The 17,326-nt window shown below is 43.6% G+C and overlaps 1 long non-coding RNA gene across 1 annotated transcript in view; it reads right to left on the minus strand.

The window, feature by feature from the left end:
* Nucleotides 1–141: 141 nt before the first annotated feature.
* The window catches only part of LOC139686147 (uncharacterized), an 18,789-nt gene continuing 1,604 nt past the window's right edge, over nt 142–17,326 (minus strand). The window contains exon 3 of the long non-coding RNA XR_011700306.1: nt 142–153. This is a non-coding gene — a long non-coding RNA (uncharacterized lncRNA). The remainder of the gene's footprint in view (nt 154–17,326) is intronic.

Raw genomic sequence — 17,326 nt, forward strand, 5'->3', positions numbered from 1 at the left:
GAAGGAGAACTTGTGGTCGAAGCGGTGCAGGCAGCGGGCGGAGGAGGAGGGCGATCCGGGGGAGGAGGCCGCGGGGGATGAAGCCGGGACCTCCGGGGGTACGGCCGCCGTACGGTGGTGGGTGCGGTCCTCGCCCATCGGCACCATAGACACCTGGGCGGAGAGAGAGCGGGAGGGATCAATCTCGGGCTACCAGTCGCCGAAGGTTCTTTGCTGAAATGATCGTGACTGGAGACGGGGGAGTCGATCCTTGCACCTCCGGGTCACCTATATATCATTACCCCCAAAAGACTGAATTTCCTTCGATACCCCAAAAATATTCTCATTTGTACTGCCATAGTGAGTACCTAGAGGCCCAGAAACAACGTGCTGATTCCTAGGTACAAGTACACGTCCTTGGCACGGATTCTCGGTACATGATAGCATAAACGACTAATACCCATTCAATGGTTATCACATTTACGGATTGAAATGAATAGGAAGAAGACATCAAATTATTGTCTTCGCAGTAATTAAATTAAAGCAAAATTGTACCTAGGGTACGTTCATATTGGGTGCCTCGGACAATAATCCTAGGATAACGTTAGTTCGGGCAGGAATTCTAGGCATGTCTCGGTTCACGTGCCGTGGCCGGGGCAGGCATTTGTTTTTGATTGCACATCAGGTCGAAAACAAACGCGTAATTTAAGGTAAAGAAGAGAGTTTCAGGTTCAAGTAAAAGGTGTATATTGCCATGCAGAAATCAATGGAGAAATCAAAATGGTTTCAGTTTTCAATCACAACTTTGAATAAATGTTTTTTAGTTAACAATGCCTGGTTTTCCTGTAAAAATTTCATGCATTAGAGCACTCATATTTTCACAAATATTTTTACAACTCATATATTAAAGCAGCTTTACAGGGTTCGTCCGGAAAATAAGTGTACTGATTTTTTCCCGCCGCTCCAGGCGTGCCCAGCACCGCTCTGACGAGCTGCGATTGGAGGGGGGTATGTTGGCAAGCGACGCTGAAAAAGGCAGTCGGCTCTGAGCTGTGGTGTAGTGAGGAGCTCTGTTAACGCGAACCTCCACGCTCGACCCACGTCACGGAACGCGATGCCGAAGCAGCGTTATTCTATCAAATTTGCGGTCAAGCTTGGGAAATCGTCTACCGAAACTGTCGGTATGATTAACCAGGCTTACTGGGAGTCAGCCATGTCCAGAAACATGATCTTTCGGTGGCACAAGATGTTCGTGGAGGGCAGAGAAGAGGTCGACGACGAGTCTTCGAGAGGTTCCCGATGATGCCTTCGCGGGAGCGTTCCAGGAATGGGAACGCCGCTGGAACAAGTGTATCGACTCACAAGGGTCCTATTTTGAGGAATATTAGCTTAAGATATGTAAAAGTGTAATAATTTTTTTTTCTGAGCTCAGTACACTTATTTTCCGGACGAACCCTGTATATACATACCGCATGAATCAAGTTGCAAAGACTTAAGAGAGGATGCATAGAGAAAATAAAGAGTGGATGACTTTGCATAAATGTGGTTTGCCTATGCACTTATAGCATATATATGTATCTTATACGCATTGAGTGTGTACAAATAATACAAATATAAATACAAATAGTATAAATATTTAAGACAAAATTTCATTCAATAAAGCAAACAGGGATATACACGCTTAGGGCATAGGGGAGGAGGTTGGCTATGGTCGGGGGATAAGGAAATGTGCGATGCAGAAGGTGGAGGAAGGAGTTTTCTGGGTGAGGGAAGAGGCGGTTATGGCGTACGTCATAGTCACTCCTACCTTCCCTGCAACACCCCACACTTCCTCACCTCCCCACCATAGCCAAACCCCTTCCCCTCTGTCCTAAACTATGAATCCCAATTCTGTAATTACATTTGTACCTGATGGTGCTGCAAGTCGGTGAAACGCGTTGTACTTAAAAATAAACTCCGAGGAAAAAAGTGCAAAATATTTTGACATGAATACTAAATACTTCCACGAAGTGAAGCCTCAAACCACATATTTCTATAGTTATATAAGTTTGGAATCAGAGTTTATGCGTGTATTTTTGTCGTTAATCTTTTTCTAATTCTTTCGGAAATTGTTTTATAAAATCCTTTTCTAACTCTCAACGCGACCCGTCACCTTTTCACTTTCGCGTCCCCTGACATCGGATGATGCGTGATGCGTGTGATTGCACCAACAGGGCCAGCCCTTCACGTGCCTCGCGAAGAGAGCCTTAAACGGTAAAAAGGGCAAAAGAAATTAGCGAGGCGAAGAGGGAGGCGCGCCCATGGGAATTTTATGAGGAACGAGAGAGAGCGAGGGATAAGAGGAAGAGTGGAAATGCGATTGGCGCGGGGGGGAGGGGGTTTGGGAGGTGGAGGAATGGGATAGGGACGGCATCCTTAAAGGGATGCGGAGGTGCTGCGAGGGAGTGGGGTGCGTGGAAGGCGGCGTTCGCCGGGTCGAGGCGACCGAAACGCGCAAGGCGCGCAAAGGATCTGCGACTACCTCCGACAACATGTCCGGAAGGCTTTGGAAACTTCTACGTGATTGCATTGGGTGGGTTTCGGAAAGTGTTGGAAATTAATTGGACACTTCTGCCTTTGATGCCGAGTGATATTACTGCTACACCTCTTTAGAGTTCCACGCAACAGAATGGTAATGTAGACACTTTGCATCGCCGGATGACCTTCCAAGAGGTTATTCAACTGACACGTTCCACTAAGTTTGACTTTAACTTTGATATGAATTAACATTAACATTTTTTAATCGTTGTGTTTAACACTTCCAAAAATTTCGTCAAAGTATCCCGATTAAGAGATATATTTTCTTATATTTTTCATTCATAGACGTAATTTGGAAGACATTTTGTAAATTAGCGGTACTATGTCATGGTGAAGACTAACTTTTCTAATAAATCTATCAAACTACGAGACATGAAGTAATCTCTGACGCCAACAAACAATCTTTCTGAAAACCGCAATGGTTATTGAGAAATGGCCAATTTGAATGGTTCCCTACGTTCTTCCCCTAAAAATCCGTTAGTACCCACACGAAATCACTAATTAGTGGAACACCCAAATTAAATAGATAAGAAAATCGCTTCTTCTGAAGCCAAAGTAGAATAAAACAACGTAGTGATTCCCCGAGAAAAATTATAAGAGTGCACCTGAGCTCTTGATATTATTGAAAAATGATATTTCATGGTTACACAGCAAATTAGTATTTTGTTGCATACTTCTGGAAAGTGACACGCATCACTTTATTTACTTGAATGTGACATATATTATTAGTCGCAGAGGGGATAGGCTAGAAGGAAAAACATAGGAACTTCACCGCGTGAATTCTCACAATTAATTATGCACTGGAGTACGCCGATTCAGAGTCGAGACCCGGCATCCATTTCGCCCACCCGCCGCACGGGCGCAGTCACCGGCATTAAGCATCCGGCGGCCGCACAGCGAAAGGACGACGTAACCCAGTGACACCGACGGTGACTGAATTGCTGCTCGCCGAAGGGCCAGGTCTCTGCCGCGCAGGGCAACAAGGCAATAACGGCGGCGCACAGTGCGAAATGGAGACGCGGTGCGGGGAGTAGGGGGAAGGGAGGGTGCAGACGGGGGGGGAAGGAGGAGAGAGCGGAACCGCGAAAAGGGCGCGGGTGGGCGGGCAAAACGTGCAGAGTAGGATAGGGGGTTGACGGGAATATGGAGGAAGATGGAGGGTTCAGGGAGTAGGAAGAGGGTCGTGGGAATAGAGTTGGGGGTCGGAAGGATGGGGAGGGGGGATGAGAGGAGTTGTGGACCCCGGCGTGGGAGCCTGGGGGTGTGGGGATGGGTTGCTGCGGTGGGAAGGGGCGCGAATTGGGGAAGGCAGCCGCTCGGGGGTGGTTTGTTCGCGAGGGGTGCCAAAGGGATGGAGAAGGGGTGCGTGAGGGTAAGGGTGGGCGTAGTACGGGGGTATTTTCAGGCACCAGGAGTGGGATTAATGGGGTGGGGTGGGAGGAGTCGCCAGGGTCGGACACCAGGGGGGTGGTTGGGGGAAGGTTTGTGAGTGTCTGGGTGGCGTAGGAAGGTTTGGGATCCTCGCTTTAAGTAATGGCAATCGATATAGGAGACTACGTCACTACTGGCTCGGTCGCTGACGTCATACACACACTAGTACGGTCGGTAGGGGGCGGGTGGGGTTGGGGATTGTGCATCGAGTGGGCGCACGGCGGCGAAGGGGGTGGGTATCTGGGGGGAGAGGGATGCCGGGGGGTGCGGAAAGGGGGGTGTTTGCGGGGGGTCATTTGGGGACTCCGGGCGAAGCAGTCGCGCGGGGTGGGACAATCCGAGGGGGCGAAGATTGAGACGCGAGCGGGCGCTTGGGGGTGGGCAAGAGGAGGCGGTCGTCGGGGGCTGCTGAGGCCGCCACCTCCTCCTCCTCGCTTTGGGCGACTGCGGGCGGCGAATGGGGTAACTCTGGGCGAGGGACATCCGGCACCCAAAGAAGATTCGCAACAGACTTGGGCCCAGACAAAATACTCTCCGGAAAGGAATTTTAATCGAGTAATAAATTCACGCTCCGTGGACTATCTCAAATTAAAATCCCTGTGAGTGATATTAGAAGAAAAAAATTTGTTAAAGCGGAAAAACACTTCTGCTATGTCTTCATTAATTCACCTAAAATAATATTCCCACTCTCTATTTCATAATGAGTTTTTAAATTGGAGTATCTCACTGAGCGAGCCATATACGTAAGTTCATAAATTTTAAGAACAGAGACATCATCAGTTAACTTTCCTTCTAGGCATTTACTAGTATTAAATCAAATAAATACAAAAAAACTTGTATTTATTACATTTAAATCTCCCAAGGTCCTAAAATGACATGAAGTAAAAAACGTCCAACGATTGCGCGATTACACAATGTATAGATGGCGTCCTCACATCTCCGATTGCAACCCTTCGTTCTAAAGAATATCGTGCGTATTCTAGCTATTTTAAATAGCATTACTTATTTTACTTAAGCTAAGGAATTCCTTCGAAATGCTGAGTCCATTCTTAACTTCTCGAGTTATCCAACATCTCCCTCCCGCCTACAATTCACTTCATCCGTACTCGGGATTCAAAGCGTAATGACGACAAAAAAAAGCAACCTCCGAAGAGGGAGTTGCGGGATACGTGCACTACATGGATTAAAAGCGGTCCGCGAAATAAAAAGGGGAGCAGAAGGGAGAAGAGCTGACTCGTCGCGAAGTAGACACGGAAGGTGGGCTTTAAAATCCTCGGCGAGAGGACATTTCCAACCAAACCGCGGCGAAAATCGACTCTTGTGTGTCATTCTCGGCCGAATAAAAGAATCCTGCGAACTCAGTCGAAACGGGAAATGAGCACGTAAGTTCAGACTTCGCCTTCCGGGAGCACTTAAATGCTAGCGATGGATCGAATAACCTCGGGCGCATCGACACCAATATCCCGGTCGCGTGATCAACCCTCGCAGCTTATCTGTAACACTTGAACTCGCTCACTTGAATTGTAGATTCGTGCCGCGGGCTTATAAAACGGGAGTAATCGACAGGTCACAAATCCGCAAAATCAACAGCTCACGAAAGCATTCGATCTTTCAGAAACTCATAACTACAGATTTATTTTTAATAATGGATCCGAATTCTATTTCAAGAATCTTAATTATAGGGAAAGTTTAAGAGTAGCTAGTTTGACTAGAAGAGGAAGTAAAGTAGTGGAATAAGAGAAAAATGTGGAACGGAGCTGAATGAGAGGTTCGGGAAGCTGGTTCTGGAGGTCGACGATGGCGATGGGATTGAGATGCAGATGAGGCGAGGGAGGAGCAGACGGGCGGAGAGAGTCGCGCGGCACGAGAGGGAAGCATCGGGGATGGAGTGGGCAAGCCTCGAGGCAACGATTCATTTACCAGCGACTGTAAAGGAGGAAAAGCATGAGGGGAAGGCCCCAAGAGGAAGCCCAAGGAACAAAAATGTAAAAAAAATTGAACCAGCTTTGGATGGAGTGCTAAGAGCTAACAAAGATCGAGAAAATTACAATTGAAAATGGGAGAACGGAAAGTAGCAGTCAACCAATCTTCGAATAGAACTATTTATGAATTGCAAGGGCGAATTACACGGCTGAAAATTTTCGCTCACTTTCAGAATGTCGCCGCCGATAGACGGAAATCCAGCAAGAGCCAACCTCATTGAATGGCGAGGGGAAGAGAGGCCCCTAACCAACCAACCCCTATCCCTCGGGGGGAGTCAGCTAACGGGGGTGGCGCGAGGGCGCTTAGGAGTATCCAGGGTGCGGAGGAAGAGACGGGGGAGGGATCAAGAATTAGGTGTTTGCATGGAGTGGGTGAGGATTAAGGGGCGGAGGGGGAAGCGAAGGCCGGGGGGGGGCGCCGAGGATGGAGGGACGGCGGTAGACGCTCCGAGAGAACGATCACGGCGAGTGGGGGTGAACTCCTCGGAGGGTCGAGGTCTTACAACAATAATATGTTTATTACAATAAAAGAGCATTTGACGGTAAAGGAAACATGGGGAGAAGTAAGGTGTGGAGAGGTCAAAGAGAGAAAAAGGCCAAGAGCATGGAATGAAAGAGAGGAATTTTCTCTATTAGATTTCATAAAACTCAATTTATTCGGCTTAATGAAGGTATCGGTAAATGTAAATGGCCTTGATTTCTGATGGTTGACCATACAGTCGCGGGTTATCTCCCAGCAATCAGCTATAAAACAGAAATTGAGTGTCGTCAAAAGTATTCTCGAAATCTCTTAAATAGCTAATATAGTGGATCATGTCCTCTCGTGTAAAAACGACTCTATCTGTCGACGCGAATGTCCCTTGAAAGTACACAGTTGACCTCACACTGGTTAAGTGAGCCCGTAATGACGTGAGGTGAATGTTTACTTATGCGTAAATTTTGGGCTCTCCGTTTGCACTGCGCCGTTAACATCCTCGGCGCGTCATGGTTTCGCCCACAAGTTCATTGTGCTGACTCTCATCTTACTAGGACTCTGCAGACAATTAAAATACATGGTTTTTTTAACCATCTTTGACCTGTTAAGCAAGACACAATATAACAACGTTTTGCCTGGTATATTACATCTTTTGATTCTTTCCTGACATCCACAAGTGCCAATATGTTCCTCCCTTGTCCTCTCTCACCCAACATTCCCTTTCTAACACGACCTCCAACATTGCATTGCGACTTAATATTCCTTCCGCTCACGGCTTCCTCTCTTCCACCGACATCCTCAGCAATCGTTTGGTCATTTGCCTTCTTTCTTACATTCATTCATACCTGGTACCCTAAAAACAGCCGCTAACGTGAGTGAACTGACCACACACCAGATTGCTTATGACGCAAAATACTGCCCCCCCCCCCTAGTGCAGCCAGGCAACTCTTCTCCGATCCCCCAGATTTCGTGGAAAAAATCACATCCTAAATCCATCTGTTCTACACCTAATCTAATTTTATTGAAATTATCTCGCTTAGCGTAGATCGATGTGGCTAATAAAACATTTTCAACATCATCGCTGAGGAAACCACCTTACAATTAATACAAAAGATAAAATCAGGAATTTAACCCTCGCCCCATTAATGATTTCCAACCTAGCTCCTCTAATAATTTTGATACGATGCTCAGTTTAGCGTAAATTGGAGGAATATTTCTTTTGCAATGATTTTGAATTACCCCCTCATCGTACTATGGTAGGCGAGATCATGTCGATAAAATTAGAGAGATTAAGTGTACAACAGATAAGATGATATTTTTTCCTCCAAAGATAAGGGATCAGATTAAAGTTGTCCGACCGCGGTAGGGGTAAAAACATTAGGGCCAAAATTAGTCTGGGGTGTGTTCACCCCCTGCCACACCCCTAGCGGTGGCTTGCAGAGTATTAAAAAATACTAAATAATAAAATACTTTAACAAGGTTTAACAAATCTAGCTCACTTCACACGATATAATTCGGCAATCAATCCAACTTCATAAGGATCAACTAGAAACATATTCTAAATATGTATTCCTTGTGCAATATGTATGCACTAAATATTTTAAATATCTATCAGCATATTCTTCTCTGCGCCCATCGCATTCCCTCCTTCCTCCACGCCCCAAACGCCTCCTCCCTCCATTCAAACACCAAGTTTCGGATCCGCGCTCTCCATAAACGTGGAAGTTAGGCGGGGTGCGTGGGGCGCACAGGAGAGCGGCAGTGAAGCTGGTGGTAGTGACGGGGGGCAGGACGGAGGGAGTGGTGGTGGACAGGGGTCGGCTGGAAAGGGGTCAGTGCGCACGTGGGAACGACAGGGGGAGCCGGGAGAGGGGGCTGGGGCTCCCGGTGGACCCTGAGGGAAGGGACGAATGGGAGAATGGATTGAGGGAGCGAAGCACCGAAACAATTCTGATTGAACGATACAGAATCTTCCCCGCTCGCTCACCGAGAGAAAGAGAGAGAGAAGGAGCGAGGAGATATGCATGCATTTGCATAAGTATTTCAACCTCGCCAACATTTTATACACTCCTTCCACTTAGCTAGGCCGCCAGTAAGCCGTGCGATATCTCTCGAGTCCATTGCAAATTGCAAACATGATGAATGGCATTAGGGTCATCCTTATTTTATTAAATACCGCGTATGAATTTTTATGATGTTTGAAATGATTTATTTCAATACCGAACTTAGCTGGGTCGTGCGGTGATTTTCGCGTCACGCAAAGCATTAATTACGATTGCCTTCGCCCATGTGGAACTGGTTCGACTGGTTGTGAGCCGGCCAGCCAGAAAAACTAACGATTTCAAACCGCGAACCGAACACCCCGTCTGCCGTGATCTACTGCAGCCAACAGAGGAACCAACATAGTAGCTTCATTTCACCAGTTGGTATGGAAAAGAAATACAAATGAGTGCGCCACTTTACTCATCAATAAAGTAACGTAGAAAATGGGGAGAGATAATTAATAGCTCATAGCAAAACCTTGGGATAGATGATCGGAGGGATTATTAGCTCTATTCTACCACGGTAAGAAATATAATTCAAATAAAATCGGAGAGATGAAGTGGAGAACAGATAGATTGAAGATATCGTTTTTCCCACGAACGATAAGGAATCAGAATAGCGTTGTCCGACCGCGGTAGGGAGGAAAGGTATTTTGGGTAAAACGTAGTCTGGTGGGTGATCACCCATTGCCAAACACCCTAGCGGTGGTTTGCAGGGTACCATGTAGATAGATAGAAATTTCGGGTGAGAAACGCAAACAGTACAGTGGTACGCAATTTAAATATCTTCCAAATCACATGCCGAGGTAAAAATTAGATTATTTGACAAAATGTACAGGAAAAGGCGAGACTGACCCCTCCGTGCGCACCACTTTGGCACCAAATCTTCAGTTTTACTGGATGAGATGGAGCCAAGTTCATAAGATGGCGGGGCTTCGGCAAGGCGAGCACGTGGCGCGTGAGTGAGTAGTCTCTCGACATGGAGAGACTTCTCACGTTTCTGCCAGAGAGGCATTTCGAAAAACATAGCCGAGTGATGGAAAAGGGCCCTCCTTCACCGCCCCATCGTCACCAAAAGATGGATCAGAAGAAGGCATTCTTGGATGTTGGCTCCGGACCTGCAAGCGGACAGTCGCAGCACGCATTGACTACATGCTCCGAAAAAGAGAAATCTTCCATTTCCATAATAATACACTCTCCTTCGCGATGGGGCCACCACACAGATGTGAGACGTAAATTATGCAACACTAGCGCCCCTTCGCTGCATTCTTACGGAAGGCAACCGAGCTTATTGAGAGGAAGCATCGAGTATCAAAGCAAGCAACGTTTGGCGTGACAGATTCGTCGAAGAAACTACGAAGAAGTCACAACCGAATTTGAAATCAGTGAGTGGCTAAGTCATGCAATAAATGAAATGGAGACAAAGATGCACGATCTAAAAGTTGGAATGATGAAGCATTATCATTTGAAAGAGAAAACAGCCAAAAATAGGGACCACTAATCATTTCATGTTGCTACTGGTCTCAAAAACTGATTAAAATGAGAAATGACTGCCATGTCTTCACAGGTTTCTAAGTTGCGCTAACATCGATCTGAAGAATCATGACTGGGTTTCGAAAATGATCTCTTCACAATTTACGTGCAATCAAATTGAGGAACTATTGTGCGGAAAACGGATGTGTATGTAGACATTCGAGCATTCGAATTCTTTTCTCTTTCAGAAGAGAGACAAAATTGATCTGATTTATGAATCTGAGCCACTCGTCCGGACGGCTACCAGTTGTCAATACATGAATTTTCAGCATTTGATGGTGGATTTTCAGGTAATCCCCACTGACTTCCAACCCAAATGAAAATTCCATCCCTGAATGAAAAAAAGACTTTGAGCATCGACGAAACATCCACAGCAAAAGTATTAATGTTACCTGAAAAAAACCGACTGCAGACTTCACAAAACAAATAATTCGTCACAAACTCGACCGTGACAGAACCTTCACCATGGACGAAGCAATAAAACCCAATTTCTTCGAGAATTATTCTCCCCCGACCACCGCCTCTCGAAGTCTTTCTGCGGATTCCGCTCGATTTAGTCCACACGGCCGCTTGGGTTCCCTTTCATTTTGAAAATACACATCGGATGAGTGTTCAAAACGATCAGTCGAATAATCTCATCCATTACCTGCATCGCCTTCAAGTCGCCCCATTTGTGTCAGCGAAACGCGCTCGTAAAAACACGAATCCTGAGCGAATCCACCGGTAAACAAAAAAGAATGAAACGGGGAATCCACGTGGATGGAAACGGATCGCAAAATAACAAACAAAAGTTACGATACGAGGCCCAATCTCCTTGTCGAGCACATCGATCGGATTCCGCTGCATTAGCATCTTGACGGATGGAGGTCAGGGGGGGGGGGAGGCAAGGCTCCGAGATAAGTTCGGGGAAATTGGTTTTTAGTGCTTTGGGTGTGGCGACAGTGTTATCTCTCCGGAAGGGGAAGGAAAAACGCCCTGGAAATGCTTTTAGGAACATGAAATATTGCCCGGGGCTAATGCGGGCGATGGACATTATTCTTTCAAATTATACAAACGCCCACGGCGGAAAAGGAAAGGAAGGTAAATAATTTTCATGGTATTCTACAATGTTTTCTTATTGATATGCCTTCTTATTCAAGCAAATATAATATTCGGTCAATTCAGGCATTCCAATTCGCTTCTAACATTTACGGAATCCTGAAGCAACTGGTATTTGAGCATAAAAGGACACTCATTAAATCCTTTCATTCAAAACTATGCTTAAACGAACGAGGTCTTACTGACTTGATTTTGCCACGGAATAGTACGAGAACAGAACCTAAATAGCGTGCCATCCTGAACCCTTTTAACAATATGTCAATTCGGCTTGTTTTGAGTTCGGTTACTTCCTAATTTTTTGTGTCGTCTCCAGTAACAAAAATAGGCAGGACTCCAAATAGAAAGTATGCATTCGACGCAGTGCCCTCGAAAAGTCAGCCCAAGTGGATACAAATGCTCGAATATGTGTTATAAACACACACGAGAACACAGGTATATTTCTCTTCCGACGGCCAATTCCTTCGGGGGAAAAGTTTTGCAGTCTTAAGGGCGCCTTCCTGCCGAGCCGCGTCCCTCCGTCCCCCCGCCCCCCCCCCCCTTCCCGACGAGAGCGCCCACACACTGCTTCACCAGGAGCGAGGAAATGGATCCGGCGCCACTCCATCTCCTCGCGGGTGCGCCAAAATCCGTCCATCGCCACGAGGGGACGACTAACCCCGTGACAGTTGGGTGGCGAGCCCTCCCTCGCTCCGGAAAATTTCGGGAAACAAAATTAACGACTCCCTGGACACCGGGAAATGATTCCAGGAGCACCTGCGAGGGAAACTTAAGACGTTGGCTTCGTCTCATTCCTTCAGGAGAATTGGCGCTCGTATATTCGCCAATGACTCAAATGAAACCGTGAACATTGCATTTTTCAAAGTATTTGCCAGCGCTTCAAAAAGTGACGGTTAAAACAGACGTTATGATCTTCACAGTTGTCTTAAGTGAAGCTTAACGTTTATTTATTTATTCTTTTAGTATCTTGCAAGTTACCGCTAGGGTGTGTGAAAATTTTGTGTATGTATTAAACAATGAAATCCCTCACTCTACAATTACTTGTATATTTTGGAAGGACGTCTCTTTAGCAATGATGTTGAAACTTTATTATAATCCCCATCGTACAACGGTAGGAGAGATCATTCTAGTAAAATTAGAGAGATTAAGTGTAGAACTGATAGATTTAAGATATCATTTTTTCACGAACAATAAGGGATCAGAATAACATTGTCTGACCGCGGTAGGGTAATGTTCGGGTAAAGATTAGTCTGGTGCATATTCACCCCCTGCCACACACCCTATCGGTAGCTTGTAGAGTACAAAATAAATAAATGTATAAAAGCGTCAGCTTCGTTGTGAATGCGTATAAATAGTTTTCTTATGGCACAACAAAGAGTGCTTAGGTACTTAAAAAGGTAAGTAGTAACCATGCGCCTCGATGCCCTCTTAACAATATTTACAAGAATCGAAATCTACACTGCATAAGTCAAGGTAAGAAGAGCCTTTAGCTGCTTATAATTTAATATTGAATAACACTTTCACAAAGGACGAGCAAAGATACTTATACGTGGATGAATCAGCAAACCGCCTCACTCGCTCTGGTTTTACTGAAAAGAAAGACCTGCGTCATTGGTCGAAGTTATTCAACTTTCGTCACTTCCCAACGGTCTAATATAAGATGTAAATCTTTCTTTTTCCTCTATTTAAGTCCTTAAATTTTAGTTTTTATTATCAATGCACCCACGCGCATTATCTTTAATTCCTAATATTTCATCTCCTACTTTTTATTCAAATTATTTCGTCCGTGATCATGCCATGCCAACCTCTGAACCAAGTGAACGAGACGAAGCCAATTCTCAATGAGAACGATATCATCCGCAGTGACTCCGAAGAAGCAATCACGGATGCTCTACGTGCAAGGCGAGTGAATTTTGACGAAGGTGACTGGGCGCAAGTTGAGCCTGGCCCTGGAGACGAGACATTCTTGGAGTGTCTCAAAATGCAATTGAACAGAAAAGTGCACATCATTTAGGTTAAGTGGCACTCCTTGAAAATTCATGCTCAAGATCCTTCTTCCTCTTTTGGAACCACGAAACATTGTTCCCAAACCGGGCAATCGATATAAGGGAACACTTTCATCGCTTTAAAAAAAACGACGAGCATGTTGAAGACCGAGATGATTAATGACCTCAATTTCAACCAGCTAAATTAATGATTCCCCTTTCACAAACATCTCTAGGCACAAAAACCTCCTGAAAAGTTATTTCCGCTTTGAATGAACCCTTAAAATGTCAACTTCTGATTCCTGAACAACGCCAGAGCTTGAAAATCAAATTGGAATAGGTAAAAGGATGAAAATGATACACTATCCACGGGAAGATTTCTAATTTTGAGAATAAAATTTAAAACATTACAAGTCATCGTATGGTGCCTTTGAAGTAATTTTTTCCAATATATCTTACATAAACTACAAAGAAGAATTACCACGACTAACGGCATTCATGTGGACATTTTAAAAATCTAGAATAACAATTTTAAAAATCAAATGTATCGGGGAGTGGAAACCTGCAAAGTTAATCGCATTAATTTAATACAATTAGCTCCTCGCCTGGCAAAGTGGTTCGCTTGACCGTTAGAGTGTCCACCTATGGGAACAAAAATTCTGCCTACGACAGTGGAAGGTGTCATGCGCAGGTGCGTGCGCGAAAATAGAATTCGTTCAATTTTTTTTTTTGCTGGCAATCGTATTTTGACACCCTTTCATTTATAACGCATCTGCACATCACCCAACCCTTTGAGGAGACAACAACTGTAGAGGTCACTATTTATTCTGAGGATGCACTTCTTACACTGGCAAAAGCACTGAACGCCATCTTGCTACAATTCGTGGGAATATCCGGTAAAGGGCTCAAGGTCCACAGCTTTATTTCGTTCTTCTGCTTCTTTCTTGCAGGGACATCTGGCTAAGCGCGGATTATCGCCGCATCGAGAAGGGATGTATACACGGTGCTCGACAGAGAGCCTCGAGTTTCAGCCCCAAAATTGATTGCAGGAAAGGAAAACGACTATAATCCTTTCGGCGGCTGTTTTTTAAGTTCGTGAAGTATCATGAGCCCGACGGAAAACAATCATAATGTTGCAAATGAAGAAAAACGAGTGAGCTCACTCCACATCGCCAATTAGCACGTCCTCACGTACGGTATTGTTTCAAGGACTTGATTAATTTGGCAAGAAGGATAAACCACAGTTTTCAACCCGAGGGTCGTCTTGATAGGTCTCGTAAGAATCCCTTCGGGCGTGTGAAATTCGCTCATTCGGGGTAAAGGGATGGGTGGAAGCAGTATCTTTTTCCATGCTCCGCGAACGGTGTGGCCAGAAAGGAGGGATTTATCTGGAGCACGAAGAAGATTTGAATCGATCTCGAGACGCCCCGGTCAGCAGCTTGAAGCAGTCTTAGTCCATATAATATTTTTTTAAGTTTTGCTTAACTGGCGAGATGCCAGTTGATCAAACTGCAAACTTTCGAGCGACAAATTTCAATCCCGAGGGAGGACGCTGATGGAGTTAACGAATTCAATAAATTTCCCCTCGTGGATGATTTGCGATATGACATTAATTCGCGATCATTAAGGTTTCAAGCAAGTAATTGGAATGTGATGGGGTTATAGCAAAAAAAAACATGCGAAACTCGTGAAAATTTACTGTAGAGTGAATGTTGAGTGGACTTATTTTTTAGTAATGCATGCTTGTATTTCTGATTGAATTTCCACTACTCTCGGCGATGTGCAGTCGCTAAAAGTGATCAGTCAAAACACCGACTAAGTTGGCGTTCGCAGGGTAGATTCTCTAATGATCCACGCATTAATTTTGAAACTAAACTAGTTATATGACCTTCGAGTTATGTGCTTATACAATTAAACGTCGTTTGTTGCGTGACGCAAACAATTGGGCCCTGTGTTAGTTTCTTTTACGTTGATCTTGCGTGATTTCCTCTTCATATGCATCAGCACCATGCCCTTAGTACCGATCAACTGCCGCGGTTAAACACCTCTTTGGTTAAGTCCCCAAATAGAAAGTGAACCGATGTGCACCCTAACGTATTTCCATTAGTGACGCCCTACTTTGGGTTTTATTCGGGTTAAAGTCCCCAATTAATATTGGAATATGTAAAGGACGGTTTATATAACGAAATGGAATTTGAAATATAGCTCTCGTTCGTTGCCTGTAAAATGGACCACAATCGACAAATGTCAACTACATAGGTACAACTGGTCAATGTAACCTTCGAATGGTAAAAATAAAAAAATATTACAAAGTTATCCTTTAAAGTGCAATTTTACGCTGCAATTAAGACTTAAAAAATAAGATCATTTGAATTTTAGTGTTTAAGGATGTCGATATGTTCAATCATGCACCCTAGCTGATTTTAATATAGATAACTCTCAAACATAATTTCCTAGAGTGAATTACAATCATTTTTTAACCATTTGGAATTCAGAGAGAGATCTCGGAAGTGACTGTACAAATTATTTTGTCATTTGCCAGAAGACAATTACTTACGCGATGGTGTCTCCCACCATTATTCGGCAATTTTTATAATTACATCATTTGTATTGAAAACGATTCAATCAAAGTAAGCTCTTAGAATGCCTCCATTTTAATATCACAACATGTTATCCGCATATTGCATAATTTTCCAAAACTGCCGCGCAACATCCGTGACATAGACATTTTTCATATTTTTAATATCTAAATTCCACATAATTTAAACAAAGACAGCTGACGATGCCATATTCCTCCGAAGTTTAGTTATTTATCCCCACTCATCCTGCGTAAAATACTACATTTCAAATGTTGTTAATACAAGGCTGTCAATACTGATAAATACGAAAAACTGATTTTAAAACCTCAAGCGTTCCGGAATACTGTAAGTATGGCATGAAAATCTCAAATACTACTCATTTTTTGGTCAACTAAAAATAATTGAAATTAAACGCTATATCAGGCATGGGGCATAATGAATTACAACGGTATCATTAAATCATTTGAGGTACACGGTAACGTTCGAGGTGGATTGTATATTTCAATATCGGACCATCTCTTCTATATTTTTATTTATTCTCTTGATAAATATTGATTCCAGTCAACAAGCCTTCAAAAAATTAATACCATCATCATTTTGTCGCGCTCCTACTTCCAAAAAGCAGGATTCTCATTCAAAACGAAATACACCTATCTAGTAGTACTTTAGATAGTTGGTAGAGGGACATACTGAACAGATCGATCGCCCGAGTTTCCAGAACTGTAACGGGACCAAGTAAATGGCGCCAAAATATGAATGTATTCTTGAACGTGAGAAATGTGTTCTGTTCAACATAGAGCAGTAAACAGTCCAATGAAGAGTAATCAAACTGCCTCTATGATGAACAGTCAATCTCTTTTCTACTTATGTAGCCTCTCATTTTTTTCCTTGGTGGAATTTTATAAAGCTTTTATATATTTCCAGAGTTTACTTTTTTACCACACCTTACTTTAAGCAAACTGATGAGTCAACAAACCTCCTACTAATTTTGAACATTTGAGAATCGACTAGTGACTTCAATTTTTTCAGAAACCTGACATATTCTGATGATATGATCATTATATCGCTATTTTCTCAGTTTATGGCTGCTAATGAATTCAACTCCATGATGTGTTCTGATATAATCTGTCAGGCTCCGTCTTCTAAATCATTGTAATCCACGAAACAAATTATTGAGAAAATGAGAATGCAATAATCACAATATTAATAATAAATGTTTTTTGCATTGAAAAACATTTCAACATTGGAATTAATAAATTTGCTCTTTTTTCCTCTGATTGCAGCCTAGAATGAGCCTTTCGGATTCTCTTTTCAACAATAAAATTAAAAATATCAATGTAAAAAAATAAGAATTGATTTACATCCCCCAGGAGTAGCATACATGTAAAACCAAATCACATAGGTGCTACTAAATACAGGAACAAAATGAATAAGCCACTGGAACCAAAATTAATTTTAAATTAGCATATCTGTTTGCTTGTAATTAATTGTAGATCTTTCATATAAGTTACATCCTCCATAAAATATTTAATAAAAGGGGTCTATAAAATATGAAAATAAAAGGGGAGAAGCAAAAGTAAAGAATTATAGCTAACAATCAGGCAAATCACAAAAACGCATAGAAAACATAACTTTATTTTTAGTAATG

This window comes from Hetaerina americana, unplaced genomic scaffold (assembly GCF_022747635.1).
Source record: "Hetaerina americana unplaced genomic scaffold, ioHetAmer1.1.p SCAF_1, whole genome shotgun sequence".
NCBI classification, from domain to species: domain Eukaryota; kingdom Metazoa; phylum Arthropoda; class Insecta; order Odonata; family Calopterygidae; genus Hetaerina; species Hetaerina americana.